Source organism: Lactuca virosa, chromosome 6 (genome assembly GCF_052849685.1).
Source record: "Lactuca virosa cultivar CGN04683 chromosome 6, Lactuca_virosa_CGN04683_v6, whole genome shotgun sequence".
In the NCBI taxonomy this organism is placed as follows: Eukaryota; Viridiplantae; Streptophyta; class Magnoliopsida; order Asterales; family Asteraceae; genus Lactuca; species Lactuca virosa.
The window spans coordinates 186,874,083-186,892,712 of NC_136431.1; the positions used below are offsets into that span (position 1 = coordinate 186,874,083).

The 18,630-nt window shown below is 34.8% G+C and overlaps 1 long non-coding RNA gene across 1 annotated transcript; it reads left to right on the forward strand.

The window, feature by feature from the left end:
- Nucleotides 1-6,969: 6,969 nt before the first annotated feature.
- On the forward strand, nucleotides 6,970-8,918 carry LOC145122793 (uncharacterized). Its single transcript, XR_013714735.1, has 2 exons — nucleotides 6,970-8,510; nucleotides 8,622-8,918. It is a non-coding gene; the product is annotated as an uncharacterized LOC145122793 (long non-coding RNA).
- The last annotated feature ends 9,712 nt before the right edge of the window (nucleotides 8,919-18,630 follow it).

An 18,630-nucleotide genomic window follows, 5' to 3' on the forward strand; every position in this document is an offset into this window, starting at 1 on the left:
TTAAAAAATAAATTAATAAGGGCACAATAGTCTTTTTAAGTAAGATAGTGACTAAACGCGCAACAAAAATAAACAATAGGGACCATCCAAGTTTAAAAAATAAGTTAGGGACCCAAAACACAAATTCCCCCAACCACAGGGACCATTCGTGTAATTTAATTTTTACTTTTCGTTTTGTTTATATTTGGGTAATACACATCTAGGTAATGAACTTGTTGAAAGCGTTCACATCTATGATTTAACCTGCTATAGCAGGTCATAATTGTCATATGTGAACACTTCCAACAAGTTTGTTACCTAGGTGTGTACAAAAAAAAGATAGTTACTCAGATATGAACTTACCGAAAGTTAATTACCTTAATAAGTCATATTCCCTTGTTTAAAATGCACTTAAACATTTCCTCTAGGCCTAAATTCGAACATCAGAAAGCATTTACATTAGTGAGAAGTGATATAATGTATCGTTCTTAAGTCGTGCTTAATTGCTTGTAGTAATATAATAAACCAACTTTATAATGTTGTCGATCTTCCATATTATACATTCAATTTCAACCGTACTTAGAATAACTTTGTCTAGTAATTTCCAATCTTCAGTCAATGATATGTGCACAATTACATAACCATCCCTTCTCATTATATATTTTGATTACTGTCCATTTTCTCTCAAAAATAACAGTACATTTTTATAAAATATATAAAACTTCGAAGAAGCCCACTATTAAAGCGGCATGAAGTCCCTTGTATATGTTATTTTGTTCAAATCGAAGATGTTAGATTTATCAAGATAGGATTTCAAACTTTATTTAATAATATAATCTTTCACTTCCTCAATTTAAATCATTACAACTAAAGTTGTCCAATATAATTTTTGATAAAATTAGAAAATACCATATTTACAGCAACAGTATATCGTTTGTTGGTTGTTTGAAAGGCTGGCTACTAGAAAACTTTTTTATGGTATGATAAATCATCTCACATTTCTATTAAGGTGTAAAAAGGTTGAGATTTATAACAATCCAAATGGTATAAGATGGTAATATAGTCTGAAGTTAAATAATTGTATATAGTTATTTAATCCGACTTAAAGTGTGATAATTAAACTAATGTACTTAAATTCATTAAAAATATACTTCATCCGTCTCATAATTATTTATTTTTTACATTTAAAGTCTTTATTCATTGACCTTAAATATTTTTGTGTGTTATGTATTACTTTATGAAACTTATAGCAATGAAAAAATATTTAAAACACAATATATTTATATATTTTGCATCAAATATTGTATATCAAAAATAAAAATATACTAGTACAAAAATGACCTACGGACACACCATAAAAGTTTGACCATATGCGTATAGTGCCATTTTATTTTTTCATTGAAAGTGTGACGAAAGGTGACGCCATCGTATAGGTTTTATGGTCACTTTAAAATGTAGTGTCTGTATGATATGAAAACATGTGGCCGTATTATAAAAGTGTGGCAATTGGGTAGGGAATTTTGTTCCTAAAATCAATCATTTTTTCCAATATTGTGGCGTTAAACCGTTAGTAGACACATTTATTTAGTAATTGTAGTAAATGTATATCACCAAATAGCGACATACATGTTGTTTCAATGTGACGTTTTGGTAGTAAATTGTCACACAATTCAAAGTTTATTAAGACTATTGGGTATATTCTGCAGACATGCAATTACGGTGAACATAACCATGTTCACTAAATGGTCACATGTAATTAATTTCATAAGTGACGATTTGCTAATAATTAGTCACAAAAACAAACTTTTATTGTGACTATTGTCTATCGTATAGACACACAAAATTAAGTGAAACATGATCATAAGTATTATAAAGACACACGTTCTATTAAAATTTTGGACTTAATATTAGCTTACGGCCATATTTGTATTGCTTATCATGACCGATGCTATCATTTAGACATATAAAAAGTCGTAACTATGACTATTTTATATCCTTTCAACATAGAAAATCAAATAAAAAGTAACCGTAATTTATTTATAGACATAATAGTGTTTGTAATTATGACCAATATTCAAACCAATACACTTAGACCATAACAATTTGTTTTAAATATGACCGATTTTATCATTTAAACATTAAAAAATTGTTGAGGGTGACTATTGTTTGTACTATAGTCACATACATATAGTTAAACCATATGTGTACATCTCTTATAGTCACATAATGTTTTTATAATTGTGACTATTGTGGAACTTGTAGTCACATGGATGTAATAATGCATCACACATTGTAATGATTTTGACACACAAGTATTGCTTAAACGTGACAATACATAAAACATTAGTCACATGATTATTTAATAAAGTGATATGTGATATCTTTTTAACACATTAAAATTTTCAATGTTGAAACGATTTTTGATTATGATATGACTAATATTTATCTAAAGCCACATGAAATTTTGTAATTGCAGTTGTTTGTAACATTTGGTCACAAGTTTGAATGAACATCGACAGTTATAAAAATGATAAAACCCAAAAAGAGAATATTATTAAGAATAATATAAGAAAACTCATACATAAGTTCGCAATTTAAATAGTAAAGAAAAAAACTTGTAATGAAGACATATCTACAAACCTTACGAATGGAATCGATATATTGTAACCTAAATTAAGAATCATATCTTCAATAGTTTTGGCTTGTTCATTTAGCTTGTTGTCTGCTTGATCATTCCATCTAGCGTTGTAAAACATTTCTTTTGCTTCTTAGAAATGTGAAGTTAAGTGTTTTTATTGGATGTTGGATTTGGTACCCGTTGCAACAAAAAGTTGTAGGTATCAATTCACCTTCCCAATCTTTTCACGTCTCGAGTAATCTCATCTTTCCTTGGTGAACTTTATTTGTAGGTAGAAAATTTGTGGTATCTGGAAACTGCATTTCAAGATCCAACATTACATTACAGTCTAGAATTATTTGATTTCAGATTTTCTATCTAACAATATTAAATAGTTACCATCCAATTCTAGTAGCTTATCAAATGACTGCATCTATTCAAGAACTAATGGAAGATGCTGAATGTAATCTTTATGCATTGACGACAACATCTCTTTTGTCCCACCTTCTTGTCCATGTAAAAATAATCAGGTTACTTGAGAGATAGAAGCCAAAAATTCAAAACCAAGGACAAGGCCCCTGTTACACTAAACAGAAAGTAAATCATGTTCCACCACCGAAAGAATGGCACACCTGAAAACATGCATAATTGAAATTGTTAATATTAAAGAAATGTGAATGATTGACTTTGATGAATCAATACTTTATTTTCTTAATTAATCATGTATTAGCGTGTATAGTATATGGAATTGTTAGCCATGACAGATATTTTTTAAAAGACATAATCTTACCTTGAGGAGATCGTCGCAGACATAATTTGTTAGCCATTGCAGATGGAAGCTACATATTGGCTTTCCAACATCCATAAAATATTTTAATTTTGTAACCTGTTGGTCTAGTGTGAGAGCTCGAGCTCCCTGTAAAACAAGGGTGCCAGAGGTTCATACAAGAATAATTTACTAAACAGTGCATGTACAAACATAATTTACCTTGATGCTTCAATAAGCAAATGAATTCCTTTTCTAATCTAACCCTAAAGCCCTAGTGGACGGCAGATAATCAGCCTTAACCATGACTATTATACATCATATAGTCACACCATGTAAAATAATTAAACAATTGGTAGAAGCTTAGCATAAATGTAGTTCATGATCATAATAAAATCAAGAACCCCCTTGGGTAAGAGCATTGCAGGTTTTGATTGGACTAAATTTGCATGTATAGTTGTATACTTATTGGGAAAATTATGGTTGGAAATACCTTCAAAGTCGATTAATCAATCTAGCTTGCACCAAATACTTAACCATGAAAACATATGAATCTGCCATTCATCAATCTGCAAGACAAATGTATTGTCACTTATGTAGTACATCAATTGAGTAAACCAATATCATATTATAAACAAAGATCCATGACATATCTAATATACATAAAATTTCAACTACAAGCAAAACCAACAACAGGAATCGATTAAAGAAACAAAGAACCATTAAACAAGGAACAAGAGGAAGAGTACCTGAGGGAGACAAGAGACAAGTGCACAGGCGTTCAAGATAAGGGATTACAACCCAAAATGCTATATCGTCATAGTGAATGAGAAAACAAAGTTCAGAAAATAACCTATAACAACCCAGAATGCTAAACGGATCTGCCATAGCTTACAAGAATAAACCACTTACTCTGCAATCAACCATAAAAACTTCAATCAGTTCATAAGCAGATGAAATTTTCTTTCCCCTTCGTCTTCTCTGAGGCGCCTATTGATCATCCCAAAACCCAATTCACTCCTAATCAACCAATTCGAAGAGGCAGAAAGGCTACATTCGAGAGGAAGCAGAGGCAAGTGGGATGAGGTGATGAGGCATTCAATGGTTGTGGCGATGGTTCTTGTGTAAGTGGCGTGTAGTGGTGAAGGGTGTGTGTGTGTGTCACGTATTGCATCACGGTTTATCATGGGTTATGGTGTGGAGGTCGACAATGGTGAGTGGCTCTTGACTATCAGATGTGTCAGAAGTGAGGTCGCCATATGTGGACTGACGATGGTGAATTAACCGGCATTGTGTGTTGTCGGCGGGTGATTTTAGGTTAGAGAGAAGATAGATAGTAGAGAATAGAGGGATGAGCATATCAGGAGTGTTCCAAAATGGAATTAGGTCTACCAATAAGGGAAATTGAAACTGGGAAGTGGGAAGTGAAAATGAGAGTGGCAACCTGAAATTGTCAGATTTAATTTTTAATTTTTTTAAAGAAAAACTAAAATTTTCAAACTTTCACACATGAAATTATCATATTTAATTTTGAAAAGTTATACAAAAACTAAAATTATCAAACTCTCAAAGTTAATGATGACATATATTATGAAATAAATTTTCAACAAATTAACCATAAATTATATATATATATATATATGTGTGTGTGTTTGTTTATTAATACACAAGGCATATAAGTGGAGAATATACTTTTCTTGTGATTAGAAATGAATTTCAAATATGTTTTTCTAATTTTTAATAATATGTATGTAAAAATATACCTCACACTTAGGGGGGTGGTGTAAGGGTGGGGTGGAGTGGGTGAGTCTAAATGTAAGTGGTGGGGTGTATGTAGTTATGGATCTTAGGATGGGCAGCATAGGGTGAGGTAGGGTGGGGTAGGGGTGTGTGGACGGGTGGGTGGGTATGGGTGTGAAGGTGGAATGGGGTAGGCGTTAGTATGGGAATGTGGGAAAGGGCTTAACTCCCTAAGTTATAAGCCTTAAGCATTAGGCAACAAGCCATAAGCCATATGTCATAAGCCTTAAGCCATAAGTTATAAGCCTTACCCCTAAACCATGAACTGGAAGCCTTTATTATTAAGCATAAATTAAAAACCTATATGCCCTGAACCTTAAGCCATAATTCACAAGCCATAAGCATTAAACTTAAAACATAAGCCATAAGCCTTAACCCCTAACCTAAAACCTTAAGCCCTAACCCTAAGCCAAAATCCGTAAGGCATATGAAATACGACATAGTACATAAGACGTAAGACATAAGACATAAGATATAACACATAAGACATAAGACATAAGACATAAAACATAAGACACAAGACATAAGACATAATACATAAAACATAAAACATAAGACAGGACATAAGACATAAGAAAAAAGACATATGACATAAGACATAAGACAAAAGTCTAATCCAAAATCCATAAGCCATAAAACATAAATCATAAGCTATTAAGCCATAAGCCATAAGCATAAACCATAATCCATAAGCTATAAGCCATGACCAGTAAGCCATAAGTAGTTAACACTAATCCATAACCCATAATCCATAAGCCTTAAACACTAAGCTACAAACCATAACTCATAAGTCATACACTATATGCCACAAGCTCCAAACTATATGCCATAAGCCTTAAGTTATAACCCATAAGTCTTAAGCGTCAAGCCACACAACTTAAACCACATGTATAAGCCATAAGCCATAAGGTATAATTAAGTGACAATCCATAAGCAATAAGTAGTTAGCAATAATCCATAAGATCTAAGCCTTGATGCATAGGCCATAAGCCTTAAGACTTGATCCCTAATTCATATGTAATGAGCCATAAGACATATTAAGCCATAAACCCTAAGCCTTAAGCACTAAAAAGCCTTAAGCCATACGTTATAAGCCATAAACTATAATACCTAAGCATAAGCCATAATCCATAAGTCATAAGCTATAAGCCATAAACCATAAGCCCACCTACACGACACCGATATACCCACCATTCTAACACCCATTCCTAATTGGTAAGTGTCACCCCAACCATACACACCCTACCCCATCCTCACCCTCACCCTCACCATACCTTGGCCATCACAACCATGCATCCCTACCTAAATATGAACACATAAACCTTACCATATCCCAAATCCCTATATCCAACCACCTCTACCTAGACCCACCTTTTATATACATGTACACCCCCACGCACACCCCCAACACCATTTACCCATACATACCAATACACACCCAACCGCATGTATATATAAGAAAGAGAGGGAAAGCTCGGATAAAGATTTTTATTTTCAAAAACATTAGGTATGGCGATGAAGATAAATGATGATGGTGGGTATGATGATAAATAAATTAAAAAATGTTCAAAAGTTATTTTACATTTGTTAAAACCTAACCACACAATAAGTTGAAATAATATAAACAAACACATAAATGTTTTGATAATTATTCTCAACACATGAATATGACAAACCATAGAAAAATCTTATAATTTATTAATTGTATATAATCAATATTATTAAATATTTTTCTAATTATATTATTTAATCTATTTTAAGAATATTTGGTTGTTACAAATTTTCACTAAAAATTAGAAATCCCACACTTATCTTTCATTTACCCTCTTCTTCCTCGTTTCCTTCGTTCACCCAAGCATGCCCTATCTGATTATATCTTTCATTCTCTATCTAACTTTGTAGTCTCCTTCGCCTTAATATGCTACCTCACAAGCGACAAAATCCCATGGCCATCATCGACGACCAGTGCCTTCTATCAAGAAACCTGTTATGCTCCCATCCCTTGTGTGTTGTAGTCGATCCATCGATCCATGCCACTCTCCACGACAGTATATCCACGTCGCCGTCAAGGACCTCTGCACCTATCGGTTGAGACTCCCCCTCTTTCTCCGACGATGACTGTTGTTGTAATTTTCGGTGAGGAATGCTGTAATTTCTTGCAAGAATTCATCCGCTTTTGTTAAGGCTTCCTCTGGCAAAATTTCATTCACTCACCCACTCAGTCTCTCTCTCTCTCTCTATCTATCTCTCTCTAGGTAAACCATATTGTTATATGAAGTATCTTGTTTTCGTTATTTCATATAATCTCAATTGACAATCTATTCACTATGTAACAGGGAGTTATATGTTTACTCACTGTAATGGGTTTTGACAGCCAATAAGTTTTCTTAAGAAACTGATTTGTATTCGCAAGCAATCAAGATAAAATGGTGAAAATGTTGTATATTGGTAAATAAATCTTTAGCTCATTCATAGTAAATACAAGAGGCATCCAAGGTTGTTGATATTGGCCCAAGTATTCTAAGGCAAGTTGATTTGTTTTGGTTTTGAACAATAAAATGAAGAGTTGTATACTTTAAATCTCTGTTGATATTTTTATACCATCAGGGGTATTTTTTTCATAAGCTTATCTTGAATAATCCATAGATTAATGTGGTGTTAGGACAAGGAAAACTGGGTGAGCTTTAGGAAAAGGAGGATGGATTGCATGTGTGTGAAATAATGGTGGTTTGTGGTGGGATTGGATAAGAATGGTGGCTATAAAAAAGGTTAATATAGTAAATTGAAATATATGATTATGACATTTTACTTTGAATTTTACCCTTTTATTTTTTAATATTCATGTTAATTGTTAATAGAAAGCTTAAAAAAAAGATTACCTAAACAGATTGACATTGAGAGCAAGCAAGGGTATTTTTGTTAATCCTTTATATTTCCAAACCCAAAGAATACGTTAAAAGATTGAGATTGAGGACAAGCAAGGGTATTTTTGTCAATCCTTTCTATTTTCAAATCCAAAGGGTAAGTCAGCAGATTGAGACTGAGGACAAGCAAGGGTATTTTTGTCAATCGTTTCTATTTTCAAATCCAAAGTGTAAGTCAACAGACTGAGACTGAGGACAAGCAAGGGTATTTTTGTCAATCCTTTCTATTTTCAAATCCAAAGTGTAAGTCAGCAGATTGAGACTGAGGACAAGCAAGGGTATTTTTGTCAATCCTTTCTATTTTCAAATCCAAAGTGCAAGTCAAGAGATTGAGATTGAGGACAAGCAGGGGTATTTTTGTCAATCCTTTCTATTTTCAAATCCAAAGTATAAGGCAACAGAATGAGATTAAGGACAGGCCGGGGTATTTTTCTCAATCCTTTCTATGTCAATCTTGATGATGCCATTCTTTACATTTGTAGAAATAATGTTTTTAATTCTTTTAACATACTATAATCTTTACTATTGTTTGTAGAAGGGAAAGGCTAAACCTTGATCCCCGACATGATGTCGTAAAGGGATTCTAGGTAGTATCTTACTATCTTATTTGGAGTAGGGGTGTAAGTGAGACAAGCCAATTCGTGAGAAACTCGAGACCGACTCGGAAAATACTCAAAATCGACTCGACCTCAATCGAGCCGAGCTCGAGCTCGAGCTACTCGAGTACCTTATCGAGTTGAGCTCGAGTACTAAAATACTCAGCCTGTAAGGCTCGCGAGCTTAGTCGAGCTTAGTGTAAAAATTTACATATATGCCATTTCTTTATAATTCTTCATTTATAGCATATATGTCATTTCTTTATAATTATTCAATTATGACATATATGGTTGATATTATATTGATATTAGGTGATTAATAGTGGTTTTTTTGGTAGTTTGGACATTTTCATGTGGAATGTTTAATATTTCTTACTCAATTTAGTGATTTTGATTTTTTTTAAATATTAGTCGAGCCGAGCCGAGTCGAGCTCGAGACTGTCGAGTATTTCACGAGCCCGAGCTCGAGCTTAAAATCAAGACTCGAGTCGAGTTCGAGCCGAGTTTCGAGCCCGAGTATTTTAGTCGAGCCGAACTTCGAGCTTGGTAGTATTCGGCTCGGCTCGGCTCGTTTACACCCCTAATTTGGAGACAATTTCAACCCACATACATATAACTTCCTGGACCCTTATGGTCATTTTCAATGTAAAGGCTCATTTTATTGGTTTTGTTCAATATGAACAACATGATCAATTTGTCAATATGAACAAAATGAAGTGGCTTGCTTATACAGGTCATTTACGTCTATACTTAACATGTTGGTCAAAAATACAATTATAGCCATTTTAAAGTATTGTATTGTAATCATTTACTATGTTTAAAGTAAAGATAAACCATTTTGATGCAGGTCTTGATAGATGCATGAAATACTTTATGTTTGGCTTTCGAGTGTTTTGGATGCAGAAATTGGTACTAACCCTAGCAACGATTTATGTCCCATTCTGGAGGGTATTTTAGTCGACTTGAAGGATCCCTTCAGTTGCAACTTTAACAATTTGTTTTGTACATGTTGACATCACTCTAACTGTTATATGACGATAGTAGTATCATAAGTCAAACTAATATATGACCAAAACTCAATTGTTGTAGGCAATTACAACGATCTTCTAATGAAAATCATGACTTTTTTTTTGAAAAACCGGTCCCAAAGTTATTTGGGTGGGAATCATTGGCTCTATATAAGTCAAATGTTTCACTAGTCAACAAAAGGTGTTTTGGTGAAGACTGTTCTTCAAATTTAAACATACACTAGTACAAAAAGATTAACCATTACATACATACAAACACATAATAATAATTGTAACCATAAATAAATGTAACTTAAATTCACAATATTTTGTTTTTTTCAAAGTCAATTCATCATATTTGGACACACGTAATAAAAGGCACATAAACATACATACTAAAAGTAACTTTTTGAAATAATATTATCAAGATTTGATTATTGTAGAAGATATAGGTGAGAAGCACAAAATACATTAATAAGTCACCAATGAATACTTACAACAATAAATTTTCATTTTATGAAGTCTATTCTTTAAATTTACACATACAATATAGTACAACCAGAATGAACATTACATAATTATAGTAACATATTCAATGGACGACCCATAATTATACTGATAAGACATTATTGTTCTTTTATAACTATATTTACATATAGACACATATAATAACTTTAATCATAACTAAATGCTACCTACACTCACAATATTGTTTTCTTCTCAAAACCAATTCTTCATATTTTGACACGCGTAATAAAAGGTACATGACCATAAACAACCAATACTAACTTGTTTTCTTGCGTTTACTAAGTACAACTAGTACAGAACCGCCCTATGGACACACAAATATTTAGTGTGACCATATGTATCACCTTTTAGCTACTTTGTCTGTTATGTGTCTAAAAAGGCACCAGGTTATAGACACACATACAATTGCCTCATATCACAATACGTTTATCTATTTTCGCTTATAAAAAATGTATGACAATGTTAATCGATACATGTGGCTGATTGTGACCTATGGCCTCAATGTTCGAGTGTGGCTAATATTTGTCACATTTGGTATAATTAAGTGTGGTTAAAGTTTTGATTATCTATACAATGGCCACACAAACTAATTTAAATGTATCAAAAAACAGTCTCTAAATTACTTTTAATAAAAAGTGTGACATGTCGTTTTTCGGAAAGTGTGACCGTAGGTCATTTTTGTACTAGTGATATTTAAAGTCAAAATTGAAGAATAAAGACTTTAAAAGTCAAAAGTGGACAATAAATATAGGATGGAGGTAGTATTATGTATTCTAATTATACACAGTATTATGTATTCTAATTATACACTCTAAAAACCAGTTTAATCTATTTAAAGAATAATATGATAATCTACTACATGAATGAATATGAACATATTGTGGACCAGATTTCTTACATCCAAAAAAGTTATTTTTGAAATAGAAATGTTACTAGAATCAAATTATCTATGTGATTTCTTTTCTTTCTAGTTTTGTATACAGATCGATTCAAGTCCTTGTGAAAACATTATTAATACATACAATTAATAAAAATACTGGCGATACGTGTTAAATGAATTCTTGTTCTTAATTTTTAATTAAGCTCAAAAAATAAACAAATAAAGATAAAATGAAAAAAGAAATCCATTTTTTTCGTATGATATATAGAAAGAAAATTGTATTTGGAAAAAGAGATATTTGGTAATTTTCACTTGATATATTAGAAAAAAATATTTGTAAATAGCATAGTAAAAACTATATTTGGAAAAGAATATGACTATGGAGATGGATGAGGTGTTGGGTTGTTGGAATACTCTCAGCCCCGGGTGAGGTGGGCAACGGCCCATGCCCCCCTAAAAATTTGGGGCCTTAAATTTGACACTTGTTATGCATATATTTATTATTCTCTTCAATTTTACATGCACTTTTAGCCCACTTTGCAAAGTCCATATAAGGTCATCCGTTATACCCACCGCTAACCATTAAAGTGATGGGTCACACATCATCACCACACTCCCTACCACTAACCACGAGATACCTACCACTAAACACACCACTCCACCTTATTTTTTATTTAAATTTAATTCAAAAATACATAAAAAATCATATAATTTATTTTTTAAATACTAGTTTTCATTAATTTAAAATACCAAATATCATTAATTAAAATAAAAAAAATAAAAAAAACATTAAAAATAAAAATTACATTAATTAAAATAAAAAAATAAAAATAACATTAGAAATAAAAATTAAATTAATTAAAATAAAATAAAAATAAAAATAAAAATAACATTAGAAAAAAAAACTAAAATTACCAAGTTTAACTAAAAAAACTATCCCCTATTCCTATGTCGGACTCGAACAGATTCTTTCATCGCAAGAAATAGCTCCAAATCTTCGTCGTCGAGGTCGTCCGCTTTCATTTTCAAGATTTCCATATCGGTTTTTGTTTGAATCACCGATTGTGTTTCTATCATTTTTTGTTCTACCCGACTCAATATCTCCGCCTTCGTTTCTTGAACGTGAACATAACGCTCAAATTTCTCTCCAAATTGATCCATAACACTAGATCCCGAAGACGTTGAAACCGTTTTTTTTGCTTTATTTCTTCCAACGGGCCGACGAAGAGGTTGCTCGCCTTCAAGATCGAGTGGTTCGTCGTTGATGTCGAAATGTGTTCGGCCGTCTGATTGTTGAGACGTTCCGTCGGGGTTTCTTGAACGCTTTGAACCGGAAGATTGTGAACTTCCTTTCGTTTGCTCTTTCCATTTCGGAGTATCTTTCAACTTTAGCCAAGGTTTCATATACAGAAAAGCTTTGCGGGTTGCCGTTGTTTTTTCAAATTGATCCAAATCCGCCTTGAAAAATTCAAAATCATTTGACCCGCTTTTTCGTATGTTTAGGAGGTTGTTGTAAATTCCTCCAAACTCGGTGCATTTGAGTCGAATATCGCGCCATTTGGAGCTAATTTGATCGAGATTTAGACTTTCACTTCCCGTTAACTCATAAAACACGCACTGACTTTCTCCCAAAAACAACCGAACGTTTGACTATCGCCTTCAATCGGGTCTTGGGAAGCCGAAATCCATGCCTTAGTGAGCTTTTCTTCTTCGTCTTTTGTCCATGGGACCCTTTCTTGGGTGGTGTTGGGTCGGGCCGGTTTTTTTCCTTTTTTTTAGGTTGAGGTGGTGTTGAAGGTTGAGTTTCCGGAACAAAATCCGGCGAATGAGGGGGTTGTGATGGTTGTGGTTGGAATTGTTGTTGTTGGAATTGTTGGAAAGCTTGATATTGTAACACCCCATTCCTGGTACGAAAGTAATTCTCTAAATGTTCATTTTATAAGAGCTACTCGACGAGTTTGTAGCCCTAACTCATCGAGTAGGTGCGAGCTGGACTGCGGGGTTTAAGTGGACTACTCGACGAGTCGGAAAATGGACTCGACGAGTAGGTCCATCAGGAGGAAACCCTAATCCTTAGGGTTTGCACCCTATTTAAGCATCATTATGAGTCCTCACCCCAACCTCCATCACCTCCACAGTCCATTCTCGAAAACCCTAACAACTATTGAGTGTCTTAAAGCTTTTCTTGCCATTTTTTTTGTGTGATTTGAAGTTAGGAGAAGGAAGAGATCCATTGGTGATTCAAGAAGAGGCAGACGATCCAGAGTTTTATTTGCATTTCAGAGCTCTTGAAGGTATAAAGTTTGTACCTTGGCTTATTTTCACTTAGATCTTCTTGAAAGCTTGTTTGTTGCCACTTTTGGGGTCCTTTCCAAGATAATTTCGGGTAGAGAGCTTTTGGGACTATAAGGACTTTAGATCTGGGCACTCTTGAGCTCCAGAAGCTCAAAGTTACCACCTTTATTCAGCCAAGATCCCATTCTATGCCCTAGACTCTCATTTCTATCTTGTTTCGGGTGATTTAGCTTCATAGCATCGTGTATGAACGTAAAGTTAGCAACTTTACGTGTTATTCTAGCCTAAGGAGTCCAGATCTATGAATTAGAGGCAGTGGAATCACCTAGGAACAACTGTATAGTCTGTGCATGTAATGGACTTGCCGATTTGTTCTTGGGACTCGACGAGTCGGATCAATGTCCCCAAACCCTTCTTCGATTATGAGTGATACTACTGAGTTAAGGAGATGACTCAGCGAGTTGGACAGGAGTGAGACTCGGAAACATAAGAACTCGACGAGCCGGTAGAGGGACTCAGCGAGTTGGGTTGACTGAGAGTTGACTTTGACCTTAGCGTTGACTTTGATCAGAAGAGTAAAATGGTCATTTTACCCTAAGAGAGATTATTAGTTTTTGATTAAGTTGTCACACCCCCAAACCAGAACGGCGGAAATGTTCGGGGGCGGAGGACTTCAGGTAAGTATCACAACACATGCAATATAGTAATCAAAGTACAAACAACCATTGCATTAATAAGTATAAGTTTTACATAAGTGTTTAAACATTACATATTCAAACACCAAAGTAGGTACAGTGGAAGACAAAAGTCGCGGTACGATACTAGGTAGTCTTCTCAAAAGTTTCGGGAGTGTACCTGTCTACTGGATTCCTGAGAATACAAGTTATTTGGAAAGAGTAGATCAACATTTAAGCTTGTGAGTTCATAAGTATTTTAGCTCTGTTAAGTATACCCTAAGTTCTTTGGATAAGTTCACTGGTTCCTCCAGAAAATCCTATTTTTCCTGAGGTGATAGATTGATAACCTCAATAGTTTCCCGCTGTAATTACTTAGTTTATACTAATTATATATAACCCAATATCGAATGGACAGTTAAATGGGTGTATCTTCCCTAAGCCCACAACCAAACAAGGAACATGAAGTAAGGCGGAAATCACACATTTCACTGTCAATCGGATATTACTTATGTATAACTCTGATGTAAAAACTAAGGAATTATAGAATTAACCACTAAAGGTCCTTTATGTTATACTAGTTTACAGAAGGTGAATGACTAAGTTCCCATTTGTAAAAGTGGTTTAATCCCATAAACCGATTCATTTGTAAAAGTGGTTTAATCCCATAAACCGTTTCATTTGTAAAAGTAGTTTAATTCCATAAACCGTTTCATTTGTAAAAGTGGTTTAATCCCATAAACCGTTTCCTTTGTAAAAGTGGTTTAATCCCATAAACCGTTTCATTTGTAAAAGTATTCTTTGTTTTATCCGTTCTACAGTAAAACATTAGTATTAATCCTAGAAAATATTATATTATCCATAATACTGCCTTGTGGTTTTAAATTTTCCAAAACCAGAAGTACAAGTATATTTGTCATACTTGATTTCATGATCCGTAGACTTTACTGTAAGTAAAAACTAACAGAAGGTATATTTGGTCAGGATGTAATTATCTTTTCTTACTGTTTTAAGAGAAGTATATTACTTAGTAATTCACTCGTTGTTTTATGCATGTGAGTTCTATTAACCATACTAATACGATTGATATGCCTGCGACGACGTTCTTCAGGCGTCAGAAACGGTATGATATTTGACACCCTAGGCCTGTCGGCCAAACTATAGCGAACAGCAAAGGTGCGGGATTGTCAGTCCCATATAGATCTATACACAAATTCACGCTCTCCCTACAAGAGATTCTGGTTAATAAGTCAAGACTTAAGGTCGTACTTAGATAAGTACACCATGAAGAGTCTCACAAATTTATTGTTTCAACAAGATTTATGATGTATTATTACCCCGTGATTGCTAACCCTGGTACTCTGTATTGTACCTTTGTTACTGCAAACCCGATATGATGTATTATTACCCTGTATTTGCTAACCCTGGTACTATGTATTGTACCTTTGTTAATGCAAACCCGGTATGATGTATTATTACCCCGTGTTTGCTAACCCTGGTACTCTGTATTGTACCTTTGTTACTGCAAACCCGGTATGATGTATTATTACCCCGTGTTTGCTAACCCTGGTACTCTGTATTGTACCTTTGTTAATGCAAACCCGGTATGATGTATTATTACCCCGTGTTTGCTAACCCTGGTACTCTGTATTGTACCTTTGTTAATGCAAACCCGATATGATGTATTATTACTTCTTTAATATGTTATTCATATATTAAAGGTATTATACATATCCTGGTATAGATAAATGAATTGTTGGTAATTTCCTTGGAAAGTATACAGTCGTGAATCATACTTGTATATTTAGTTTTGAATCATAAATTATACCTATTATAATTTATATGTTCTATCTGATTAGCATGATTTCTCATGGATGAACACCTTTGCTCAGCATAATACAAAGGTAATGATACCGAATGGAGTAACCTTTTATAATCATATATGTATAATATATATATATATATATATATATATATATATATATATATATATATATATATATATATATATATATATATATATATATATATAATTAAGAAGGAAACGACCTTCGGACAAATAACGTCACCTTAATTCCACATCCAAACAAGGAAACAGAACAAGATAATTCATTAGTCCTAAGCCCCTCAAATCTTATTTATATATTTATACATATATAAACCTGATTTTAGCAATTATAATTTGAAATAGTTTATAAAACCTTTTTCAAAGAGTTTAACGGAGTTTACATGACTTTAAAGATTTAACATGGCTTTAAGTCATTTTGGAAGTATTTGATAATTCTTAAAAGCATACGGAAACCCTTTGTGTGATTATTATCACATACAATTATCAACACAATTTATATTGTGTTAAACTTGTATCCCCCCCCCCCCCCCCTAAAAAGCATTTAAAAACCATTAAAAAGGTCAATTATAGGGGTATGAACTCACTTTGATAAGCGGTGATTCGGGCAGCGTTTCCTTTCTATAGATGATCTTTCTCGAAGAAACCGTGAGTTTTTGAGTAAAAACCGGCTTTATGCGGGCAACACTTCGACTGGAAAGAGGTTATCTTCTCGAGAATTCCGGGGCTCCGGGGCTTGCTTCGGGTTTTAGACACGATACCGGGGCCTTGGGGGGTCGTGAGAAAGTTTAGGGGGTGAAAAGGTGAAAAATGGTGAAATTTGCGGTGAAAAACCTCTCAAATCCGAGAAGTCCCGCACCCTTTATATAGGGGTGCGAGGGTTCGGCCGAAGAGGTGTGTCATCGGACAAGTGGTGAGGCTCGGACAACTGGCGATGGTGAAGGCGAGTCAGCAGGACATGCGGAAGCTTCACATGCGAGGGGAGGATGACTCAGCAGCCACGCGTCAGAAGGAGGAGCGAAGCTGGAGGCGGTTTCGGAAGCTTCCTCGGCGGTGTCGGATCAGGAGTGGACCGAACGGTCCAATCAGGAGCGCCTGTGACGACTTCGGACCAATCAGCAGGTGACACGCGCATCTGCGGTCCAATCAGAAGACGACACATGGAGGCCTCGCATGCGAGGTGACGTGGCTGAAGGGGGTCCTTGCGAAAATTCTCGGTTTTCAACATTTTCTTGATTTTCGTGTCAAAAACTTGCGAAATTCATAACTTTCGCATACGAGCTTCATTTTTGGCGTTCTTTATATACACGCGTAGGTAAAATTATACACTACGACTTTTGTTTAGACTTCGTCGGCTAATTTTGATTTTATTTTTAATATTATTATTTTTAACAGACCGGGACAGGAAATCCGTTAAAAATTCATAACTTCGTCATCCGACGTCCGTTTTCGTCTGTCTTTTTACCGTTGTACTAATTTTGACGAGACCTTTGATTCTCGTTTAAGTTGTGTCGGCTAAATATCGATCGATTTATATTTCGAATTTTTAGCTGTCTACTGCTAAACCGAAACTTAGAAAAATCATAACTTTTTCATACGAAGTCAGATTTTTACGTTCTTTTATGAACGTTCTTGGTTTAACATATTCTACAACTTTCATTTAGATTGTTAAGGCTAAAAAGCCTTTTATCAAAAATTCACTTTTTACACTAAACAGTGTTTTGCCAGTTTTGTCGCGGATTTTCGATTGGTCATAACTTCTTCGTTATAACTTGGATTTCAGTGTTCTTTATATTTTTGGAAACCTTGTTACAATCTCTACCACTTTGTTCATCCTAATTACGATTATTGATCAATTTATTTTTAACGTAAATTTGACTGGTGTCACATAAGTGTTGTTATGGAATTATAGCCGGAGAGTCGCCGAAGCAGCAAATAGGAATCTCTCGCCTAGTTTTTCAGCAGTCAGCCATACAAGGTGAGTTTCCTTCCAATAGGAACGGGTCTACGGCCACAATGCCGGACCGGTTAGATGATAGTAGTTCCGGACTTCGGTCCGATGCCGGGCAGGCCCCGAGGCAGTAGTATGTATGCTTGATGTCTTCGTGATTCATGCATGTTTGTGATATGTGTTATATGATCCGGACTTCGGTGCGATGCAGGATGTGATTATGCTATATGTCCTTGTTATGTTATGTTCAGCTTATTCCGGACTTCGGTCTGATGTCGGGCGGGGCCCGATGTAGTGGGCGGGGCCCAAGTTATTCCGGACTTCGGTCCGATGCCGGGCGGGGCCCGATGCAGTGGGCGGGGCCCAGATTATGCCGGACTTCGGTCCGATGCCGGGCGGGGCACGATGCAGTGGGCAAGGCCCAGTATGTGTTATTTGTGTTATTGTGTGGTATGTGGTAGATTGGGGGAGCTCACTAAGCTTTGTGCTTACAGTTTTCAGTTTTGGTTTCATGTACTTCCACTAGCAAAGGGAAGGGCTTGGGTTGATCGCATGGCACACACCACAGTCACAGCCTGGGAGTTCTCTCTGATGATTCGATTTTGATTTGAGACAGATACTATGATGTTTTATGATACATGATTATGATTTTACTTACGATTTTGGATGGTTGATGGTTTTGATAATGTTTTAAAATCGAAATTTTTGGGTTGTATTTTTGGGATGTTTCAAGTTGGTATCAGAGCCTTGGTTTGAGGTATTCGGGC